Source organism: Gorilla gorilla, chromosome 3 (assembly GCF_029281585.2).
Source record: "Gorilla gorilla gorilla isolate KB3781 chromosome 3, NHGRI_mGorGor1-v2.1_pri, whole genome shotgun sequence".
Taxonomy (NCBI): Eukaryota; Metazoa; Chordata; class Mammalia; order Primates; family Hominidae; genus Gorilla; species Gorilla gorilla.
This window is the reverse complement of record NC_073227.2, coordinates 33,898,233-33,909,394: the sequence shown is the minus strand read 5'-3', so window position 1 is coordinate 33,909,394 and position 11,162 is coordinate 33,898,233. Positions and strand designations below refer to the sequence as shown.

Genomic DNA, 11,162 nt, shown 5'->3' with positions numbered 1-11,162 from the left:
TTCAAGTGATTCTCCTGCCTCAGGCTCCTAAGTAGCTGGGATTACAGGCGCACACCACCACGCACGGCTAATTTTTGTATTTTTAGTAGAGACGGGGTTTCACCATGTTGGTCAGGCTGGTCTTGAACTCCTGACCTCGTGATCTTCCTGCCTTGGCCTCACAAAGTGCTGGGATTACAGGTGTGAGCCATCGCGCCAGGCCAATTTTTTTTTTTTTTTTTAACCCAAGATGGGCACAGAAACTTCTGCCCCTTCTCTATTCATTCCAAATGCTCCAAAACCCAGCTCAGGTTTCCTCTCCTTCAGGAAGTGGACGAGAACTGATACTCTCTGACCTGGTACTTTCATCAGAGGCGCTCAAACCAGGGGGACTCCATCTTGAATAGGGGTTGGGTAAAATGAGGCTGAGACCTGTTGGGCTGCATCCCTAGGATGTTAGGCATTCTTAGTCACAGGATGAGATAGGAGGTCACAAGATACAGGTCACGAGGACCCTGCTGATAAAACAGGATGCAGTAGAACAGCCAGTCAGAACCCGCCAAATCTAAGATAGCAATGAAAGTGACTTCTGGTGGTCCTCACTGTGCATTATACACTAATTATAATACATTAGCATGCTAAAAGACACTCCCACCAGTGCCGTGACAGTTTACAAATGCCGTGGCAACTCCGGAAGTTACCCCATATGGAACTAAAAGGAAGAGAGACCTAAGAGAGTCTAAAAGGAAGAGAAATCCTCAGTTTCAGGAATTCCAAGCCCCTTTCACAGAAAATTCATGAACAATCCACCCCTTGTTTAGCGTATAATCAGGAAATAACCATAAAAATAGCCAACCAGGGCCGGGCGCAGTAGCTCACACCTGTAATCCCACACTTTGGGAGGCCGAGGCAGGCGATCACTTGAGGCCAAGAGTTCAAGACCAGCCTGGCCAACATGGTGCAACATCGTCTCTACCAAAAATACAAAAATTATCCAGCCGTGGTGACGCGTGCCTGTAACCCCAACTACTCAAGAGGCTGAGGCAGGAGAATTGCTTGATCCCGGGAGGCCGAGATTGCAGTGAGCCGAGATTGTGCCACTGTACTCCAGCCTGGGCAACAGAGTGAGACACCGTCTCAAAAAAAAAAAAAAGCCAACCAGCAGTCCTTGGGGCCTTGGGCTGCTCTGCCTATGGAGTAGCCATTCTTTTATTTCTTTACTTTCTTAACAAACTTCTTTCACTTTAATCGGAGGACTCACTCTGCATTATTTTTTGCGCAAGATCCAAGAATCCTGTCGTAGGGTCTGGATTGGGACTCCTTTCTGGTAACACTTTCCTTGTTATTCTGTAAGCAGGGATCCTAGCAAGTCCCCATCTATGCACAGGAAATAGTCGGAGAATACTCCACCTCCCAGGAAGCCATTTGCAGACTAGCATGTGCACAGGGGCTGAAATGTCCTCTGGGAAGATATCTTGACTGCTGTTCAGTGGGACTCATGCACAGACATGCCCGACAGATTTGAGGGCCACTGGTGGGGAAGGGCTTACAGGAGCTGGGGAGGATATTGACCCTAGGGAGCTGTGACCCAGGCTGAGCCACCAGCCCTGAGGGCTGCAGGGGAGTACTGTTGGGTTTACTGTTATAACTACCAGAGGATCTTTCCTTTTTCCTTCTTTTTTCCTTTTGTTTTTTTTTTCTTTTTCTTTTTCTTTTTTTTTTTTTTTTGAGTTGGAATCTGGCTCTGTCGCCCCGGCTGGAGTGCAGTGGCGCCATCTTGGCTCACTGCAAGCTCCGCCTCCCGGGTTCACGCCATTCTCCTGCCTCAGCCTCCCGAGTAGCTGATTACAGGTGCCCACCACCATGCCCAGTTAATTTTTTGTATTTTTAGTAGAGACGGTTTCACTGTGTTAGCCAGGATGGTCTCGATCTCCTGACCTCGTGATCCTCCTGCCTTGGCCTCCCAAAGTGCTGAGATTATAGGCGTGAGCCACTGCACCCGGCTTTTTTTTCTTTTCTTTTACCTTTTCTTTTCTTTGAGACAGGGTCTCCCTCTGTCACCCAGACTGGAGTGTAGTGTGGCACAGTCACAGCTCACTGCAGCCTCAACCTCCCGGGCTCAAGCAATCCTCCCACCTCAGCCCCCTAAGTAGCTGGGACTACAGGCATTCTCCACCATGCCTGGCTAATTCCTGTATTTTTTGTAGAGATGGGTTCTCACCATGTTGTCCAGGCTGGTCTCGAACTCCTGACCTCAAGTGATCCACCCTCCTCGGCCTCTCAAAGTGCTGGGATTACAGGTGTGAGCCACCGGGCCCAGTCCAGAGGATCTTTTCTTGAGCCTGCCATTCTGGAAACATTTCAAAATTGAAAGAACTGTTTCACTAAATTGTGACTATCTGGGGCCCTACCGGGCTGTGGAGTTCACTAATTGAGTATAAATGAGGGAGAGAATATTTTCTATCCTCATTCCCCTTGTGAAAGCAACTACTGTAAGTCAGAACCTTGCTTAGTACACTAAATACACTGCTTGGCGAGTAATAGGAACATGATAGATGTTTGCTATGTGAATAAATGAGTCAAGCTGTCCTGCATCATGAAGTTCAAGTTCACTGTTATTTATTGGTGAATCTCCTCTGCAGTTCCCCAGATGACCAGCCTGAGTCGATCAATAGGTGCTGAGCCTGAACTTAGAGTGGGGCCCTGGCAGAGCTGTGAGGACCAGCAGCTGGTGGTGGTGATGAGGGGCATGCCATAACACTAAGCAACATCAGGATTATTTACAAACCCTCTTCTGGGAAGGGAATTTCCTCATGAGTACAGGAACCATTGCAAATCAGATAGCAATATTGACATGACCACAATTGCATTCTCAGGGTATTGAAATCTGAGACCTTAGGCTTCTATTTCACTGAATTCTTATAATACCACTGCAAGTTGAGGTATACATTTCCCGATTTTATGGATAAATAAACTACTGTTACAATAATACTGTGGAACAAGCAACCACAAAATCTCGGAGTCACAAACGTTTATATTTCACTTGGGCACCTGTAGGTTGGCTGTGATTTAGCTCATCTAAGCTGGACTCAGCTGGGCTGGGTTCCAGGCTCTGCAGTAGGTCCAGTGTATACAGCACCCTTGATGTAAGTAACTCCATCTTAGAAAAATACTTCAACTTACTTTTCAAAAGGCATCAAGCCAGCTGGGCTCAGATGTTCTCCTAATCAACAGCGATAACACCCAAAAAGATAAGGGCATAACCTTTTACTATCAGTCCTCAGCAGAGGACTCCAGTGCCATAAAATGAGCAGAACATCACCAGCTAGGAATGGGCTTCTTGACAGACTCTGTCTTGCTGTCACTCATTATTAGCACCTGGCATCTGCTGCTGAAGGCTCTGCCCACATTAAGGACTGTTCTTTCCAGACATTGATGACTGTCGTGGTCAGGCCGGGACACTCTCCTTGTCCACGTAACTCTCCTTGGACTGGTTCATTAACCCCTTCTCCTATTCCTTTTTCTCTTCATGTTAAATGTTACTCTGTTTTGTGTGAAATATTAATCTAGAACATTTATATATTGATTAAGCATACTATTATTATTTATGGTTTGCAATATTGACTGACTGTGGAATAGCTTGAACCTGTGTGCCCACGGCTCTGACTACTGAGTAAACAGGTAATACTCAAGAGAATTGTTAGCCAGGCATGGTGGCTCATGTCTGTAATCCCAGCATTTTAGGATGCTGAGGAAGGAGGATTGCTAGTGTCCAGGAGTTGGAGACCAGCCTGGGCAATATAGCAAGACCCTATCTCTAAAAAAAAAAAAAATGCCTCCTTTGGAGCTGCATGTATCTTGTGGCTCTTATGAGCGAAATGGTGTCAGTAAAAGTCTTACCTTATGGAAAGACTCAGATGTGTGTGGACCTGGTTATGTCTGACTTTGCGCAGCTCACAACATCCACACTTGCTCTATGTATTTTTATTCTTCTGGGATCAGTGGGCAAGTGAGGCATGTTCATCTTAAATGGGATCAGAGTATGCCACACCAAAAAATGCACCTTGACATAAGGATGATTAAGACTCAGTAGTTGCAAAAGAATTCTTACTCTCCCCTTTTCTGCCGAAAAGTAGGATATAAATATCTTGTGAAGGTAACGTCCTCTTTCGTACCAAGAGGAGAAGAGAGACTCTTATCATCAGAGATAGCACCTAAATGAGTCTGCATAAACAAACTTTGCTAAAATAACTCGTCTTCATTACCTTTGCCATATATTTCCTAGTCACTTTTTTCCCCCATGATTCATCGTTTCTCAAAGCTCAAAGCCCCTTTCCTTTGTTAAAATGGTATATAAGGCCCTGAGTCTAACCACTTCAGTTTTACTTTTTTTCTGTAAACTCGTGTGCACACAAACATTAATAAAAATTGTATGCCTTTTCTCCCATTCCCCTGTCTTTTGTTACTTTAATTCGCAGACCCCCAGGAACAAAATATCACAGAGTAGTGTAAGAGTTTGTCCTCTCCAGCAATCTCATGGCAAAAAGGCTCGAAAGCACAACTGTGCAAACACATTTGAAGACGTCCATCATGTCACTTCCACTGAGATCCCACTGGCGAAAGCAAGTCACATGGGTAAGTCAAAGTCAAGGGACAGAGAAGTGTAGGCTTCCCATGGAAGTGGGAGGTGGGTTATTTTCAACCTTCATTTGTCTACACCAAAGCTGGAGCTGCCGCCTTGCAGCCTTCGCTGAAGCCTTCCTCCTGTGAATTTCCCTGGCTCATTGACTTGACCACTCCATGAAACAGTTATGTACTTTTTTCATCTTGTCCAAGTCTTAGTTCTTTGGTATTTGCTTTGTCTCCCCAATATAATTTTTGCATTATTAAGGCAAGGGCAATTCTGAGACATCCCCAGCATTCGTACAATGCTGACACAGAGAAAGTACACAGGAAGTCATTGTGGAAGGACTGGTCAGGTGTATTTTTTTCTATCTTTCTACCGAGAAGCCTGCAGTAAGTGCCGCTGTGGGTATCCTGGCAGATTACATGAAAACAAACACAAAAGAGCTGAGCTTGTACCTGTGGCCCCACATTGCTGGAGGAATTTGACAGCTCTTCATTATTTCAGAGGATTTCTACCAGCAGGTACAGCTGGGTTAATCAGCACCATATCCTTGCAGACTTAATTAGCAGCTCCTTATCAGAACTCAGCTTCTTAATACCAGACATTAAAAAAAAAAGTTCCAAGCTTATATCCTTATGTTCAGTTACTTCTCATGCAAATCTGAGACCAAAATCTCACCTTCTAAAGAGAGTCAAGAGATGAGAGTCAAAGTGATTCAAAAATGTCCTTTTCCTGGTCAGATGAAGATTATACAAATACTGATTAATCTGCAACCTCCAATATGGAATAATTCTATTCATTATCTCAGAAGTATTCCTTTTTGATTGTTTCTTCTGGGCATTCTACCACTCTAGTCTAGCCCCAGCTCCAGAATTAGGGGGACACTGACCCCCAACAGGCATTTTTCCCCTCTACTCCTTAGAAGTCCTCTCCTAAATACATCTGCACTTTTTGCATCAGGAGTTTCAATTACTTGGGCTCACCACAGACAGATAGAAGGTACTCAAAAGCAGATACTTCAAGCACTATCCATCACAATTGCCTTAGGTATTTACTTTACCCTTCTACAAGTCTAGGAATATTTCGAGGCCCGCTTTACTATCGCTGATGGACTCTACGGCTCAACATTCTTTACAGACACAGGCTTTTGTGGATTTCACGTTATTATTGGATCAACATTTCTCACTGTCTCCTCTGCCAATTAAAATTCCACTTTACATCCAACCACCGCTTTCCCTTTGAAGCTGCTGCCTGGTATTGACACTTCGTAGATGTAGTATGACTATTATTATACGTCTTTATCTCCTGATGAGGATCCTACTCTTTTAGCATAAACAGTACCATTGACTTCCAATCAATTAGTTTTGATACTATCTGAAAGACAGTAATCAACCTGACACTAGGCCTAGTAACCGACACCTCACTGGCCCTATTACTACTAATAATAGCATTGTGGATCCCACAACTTAATATTTATATGTAAAAATCCAACCCCTATGAATGTGGATTTGACCCAATAACCTCCGCCTGCCTACCCTTCTCCTTAAAATTCTTCCCAGTAGCCACCACATTCCTCTTCTTCCACTTAGAGATCACTCTACTACTACCCCTGCCATGAGCCCTTCAAACAACCAATCTGACACTAATAATCAGCACAGCCCTTATATTAGTTACCATTTTAATCCTAGGCTTGACTTATGAATGAGCCCAAAAAGGGTTAGACTGAGTTGAATTGGTAAATAGTTTAAGTCAAAATAAATGATTTCAACTCATTAGATTATGATAGACCATGTTTACCAAATGCCCTCTATTTACATTAATATTATATTAGCATACACCATATCACTACTAGGAGTATTAGTCTATCAATCACACCTAATATCCCTATGATGCCTAAAAGGCATAATACTATCAATATTTATCATAAATCCTCTCATAACTTTAAATATACATTTCGCTCTAGCATCCATAATACCTATTATCCTCCTAGTATTTGCTGTCTGCGAAGCTGCAGTGGGCCTTGCCTTACTAGTTTCAATCTCCAGTATATATGGCCTAGATTATGTACAAAATCTGTTTGCTTCAATGCTAAATATTATTGTTCCAACAATTACACTGTTACCGAAGACATGATTCTCTAAAAATTCTGTAATCTGAATCAACTGGTTATCCATAGCCTACTCATCAGCCTCATCAGCCTACTATTTTTTAACCAATTCAACAATACCTCATCCAATTTCTCATTAGTCTTCTCTTCTGTCCCACTGACATCACCTCTTCTAATCTTAACAGCCTGACTACTACCTCTTAAAATTCTAGCAAGCCAATATCACCTGTCCAATGAATCACACCCACGAAAAAAAGCTCTATATTTCTATATTGATTTCCCTACAGACTTTTTAAATCATAGCATTCACCGCCACAGAACTAATTATATTTTATATCCTCTTTGAAACCACGCTAGTTCCTACCCTAAGTATCATCGCCCACTAAGGCAACCAACCAGAACGCCTCAATGCAAGCTCATACTTCTTATTTTACACATTGGTAGGATCCCTTCCTCTACTTGTAACACTCGTTTATACTCAAAAGATATCAAGGTCACTAAATATGCTAGTAATAATACTTTTCTTTTCTTTTCTTTTTTAAGAGACAGATTTTCACTCTTGTTGCCTAGGCTGAAGGGCAGTGGCACGATCTCGGCTCACCGCAATCTACGCCTCCCGGGTTCAAGCGATTCTGTTGCCTCAGCCTCCCAAGTAGCTGGAATTACAGGCGTGTGCCACCACGCTAGGCTAATTTTGTATTTTTAGTAGAGACGGGGTTTCTTCATGTTGGTCAGGCTGGTCTCAAACTCCCGACGTCAGGTGATCTGCCTGCCTCGGCCTCCCAAAGTGCTGGGATTACAGGCGTGAGCCACCACGCCCAGCCTAATAATAATACTTACTACCCAAGAGCTATTAACCTCCTGATCCAATAATCTTATATGACTAGCGTGTATCATGGCTTGTATAGTAAAAATACCTCTATATGGACTTCACCTAAGACTCCTCAAAGCTCATATAGAAGCTCAATAGTTCTTGCAACAGTACTCCTAAAGCTAGGCAGTTACGGTATGATACAGCTTACTCTTATCCTCACCCCCCTAACAGAATATATAGCCTATCTGTTCCTCATCTTGTCCCTATGAGGAATAGCTCTGTTTGTCTACGATAAACTGATCTAAAATCATGTATTGGCTACTCCTCCGTAAGCCACGTAGCACTTGTTATTATGCCTATCCTCATCCAGACCCTTGAAGCTTTATAGGTGCAATCACCCTTAAAATTGCTCACACATTCACTTCATCCTTACTATTCTGCCTAGCAAATTCAAACTATGAGCGAGTCCATAGATGAACCATATTACTTACCCGAGGCCTTCAAACACTGCTCCCACTAATAGCCTCTTCTAGCAAATCTTACTAACCTTGCCTTACTCCCTACCATTAATCTAGCAGGAGAACTCTTTGTGACTATGGCCTCATTCTCCTGATCAAATGTCACTATTATGCTTATAGGACTTAATATACTAATTACAGCCCTTTCCTCCCTGTATATGCTAATCAAGACACAACGAGGGACACTTGCATATTATATTAACAGTATTAAACCCTCCTTTACATGAGAAAATACATTAATACTTACACATCTTGAGCCTATCTTCCTATCATCCTTAAACCCTAAAATTATTATAGGGTTTGCATGCTGTAGCTATAGTTTAACCAAAACATTAGATTGTGGATCTAACAATAGAAGCCTGCAACTTCTTACCTATCAAGAAAGTATGCAAGAACTGACAGCTCATGCCCCCATGCCTGATAACATGGTTTTCTCAACTTTTAAAGGATTAGAGTCGTCCGTTGGTCTTAGGGACTTATCACTTACTATGTACAAGGATCATGCATTCATAAGATTGTTTAACCTTTATCTTAGTTAATCTTCTAGCTACTATAATTATCCCCATCTTGCAGCTGAGGAAAATGAGGCTTAAAGAGATTACGTGACTTGCCCAGGGTCACAGTGCTTACAAATGGTAGAACTGAAAGTAAACCCTGGCAAAAACATCTTTGCTTCTTAGCATTCTATGCTAAATTCCTTCTCTGTTCATTTTATTTTTTTGAGACAGAGTCTCGCTCTGTCGCCCAGGCTGGAGTGCAGTGGCCCAGTCTTTGCTTACTTCAACCTCCACCTCCCGGGTTCAAGTGATTCTCCTGCCTCAGCCTCCCAAGTAGCTGGGACTACAGGCATCTGCCACCACGCCCAGCAATTTTTTGTATTTTTAGTAGAGATGGAGTTTCATCATGTTGGCCAGGCTGGTCTCAAACTCCTGACCTCAGGTAATCCACTTGCCTCAGCCTTCCAAAGTGCAGGGATTACGGGCGTGAGCCACTGTGCCCTGCACAATCATTGGTTTTTATAAAACAAAATATTATAGCCACAAAAAATATCCCATAACCATTCTTCCCTACTCCTATCGTGGTAGAAAAAAACCTAGTTCTTGTCACACAGCCAGGAAAAGGTTCATCCTCCCTCTATGCCCAGAGGTAACCATGACTTGAATTTAGTGGGGTTTTTTTTTATTTTTAATTTTTGTGCTACATAGTAGGTGTATATATTTATGGATTACATGAGTTTTGTTTTTGTTTTTGTTTGTTTTTCAAGACAGGGTCTCACTCTGTCATCCAGGCTGGAGAGCAGTGGTGTGATCTCGGCTCACTGCAACCTCTGACTCCTGGATTCAAGTGATCCTCTCACCTCAGCCTCCCAAGTAGCTGGGACTACAGGCATGCACTACCATGCCCGGCTAATTTTTCTATTTTTAATAGTGACATGGTTTCACCATGTTGGCCAGGCTGGTCTCGAACTCCTGGGCTCAAGAGATCCATCTGCCTTGGCCTCCAAAGGTTCTGGGGTTACAGGCATGAGCCACCGCACCTGGCCTTTTTTTGAATTTAGTGTTTCTAATTCCATTGTACTTGTCATACTCTTACTACGTATGTAGATTAGCACAAACATTACATAGAACTATTTGAATGTTTTAAAATTTTATTTAAGTAATATTCTTTAAACCATTTGCTTTTCAACTCCAGCTTACGTGTTTACACTTTGTTCTCACTGATACATATAGGAATCTTGGAATAGGAATATTGCTATATGATGTTCAATTTTGTAATAACATTATTTATTCATTTTCTGTTGATTTTTGTTAATACAAATAATACGTCAATGGATATTTTGTACGTGTCTTTTAAAGCAAATGTTCTAGAAGTTTTCTAGATTATGTACCCAAAAGTGCAATTACTGTGTCAAAGGGCATGCATATTTTCTACTTTATTGCCATGTAGTTCTCCAATGTGGTAATACCAATTTACATTCCTGCCAGCAAGCTATGAGTGTTCTCTATATTCTATATCCTCACCAATACTTGAATGTGTCAGAATTTAAAACATTTTCCAATCAACTGTAGTAAAATGATAGCTCATTTTAATATATATTTTCCTGATCACTATAATAAGCCTTTCTTATTATGTTAATTGGCCATTTACATTTCTTCTTCTGTGAGTGTTTTGATCCTGTTTTCTGTTCATTTTCATATTGGATTTTTTTTTCTTACTGATTTGGAACTCTGGATACGAATCTTTTCTCAGTTACATGTATTGAAAATATATTCTCCTACTGTCTTTTAACCTTTTATGATACCTTTTATTATATCAAAAATTTTAACTTCAATGTAGCAAATGTGTTCAATTTTAATACATTGCTCTTTCTTTTGAAAGATAATGCATACAGCACATAGCTTAAAATTCAAGAGGTACAAAAGAGCATATAGTAAAAAGTCTATTCTCTGCCTCTTCAAATCACCCAATTCCCTTTAGTATCCTCCCAGAATTATGCACATAAAAGCAAAATACAATAAATATTTTCACTTTTTTAATCCAAATATTAGTGTACACTGTTATGCATCTTGGGTTTTTTTTCTTCCTTTACTATATAACCTGGAGATTATTCCACACCAGCAATATATTTAAGAGAGTTTCTTTGTTGTTTTATAGCTATATAATATTCCATAATATGAATGTACTATAATTTATATTTAACAAGATTAATATTTAGTGGCTTCTTTCCCATATTTTGTTGTTACAAACAATGGTGAACTGAGTAACTTTGTTCTCTTATCATGGCACACGCGTGTGTAGATGTCTAGGGAAAACATTTTTAGATATGGAAATGGCCAAAGAGTAGGTACAATTGTAATTTTGATAGATATTGCCAAATTTCCACCATAGGGGTTGTAAAAATTTGCTCCCCACAGCATTGTAAAAGGGTCTATTTCCTCTACCATGGACAATAACATAAGTCAGACTTCTGGATTTTTACCAACCTGATAGGTGAAAAATGGGATCTCAATGTAGTTTTTATTTGCATTTCTTTTTTAAAAAATATAATTTTTAAAAATTGAGAGGGTGTCTTGCTCTGTTGCCCAGGCTGGTCTCCAACTCCTGGACCCAAGTGAT

The 11,162-nt window shown here is 41.3% G+C and overlaps 1 long non-coding RNA gene across 1 annotated transcript; it reads left to right on the top strand.

Annotated features, from left to right (window-relative positions):
• The first annotated feature begins 3,824 nt into the window (after window positions 1-3,824).
• On the top strand, window positions 3,825-10,554 carry LOC134758305 (uncharacterized). Its single transcript, XR_010133351.1, has 2 exons — window positions 3,825-4,614; window positions 7,257-10,554. It is a non-coding gene; the product is annotated as an uncharacterized lncRNA (long non-coding RNA).
• The last annotated feature ends 608 nt before the right edge of the window (window positions 10,555-11,162 follow it).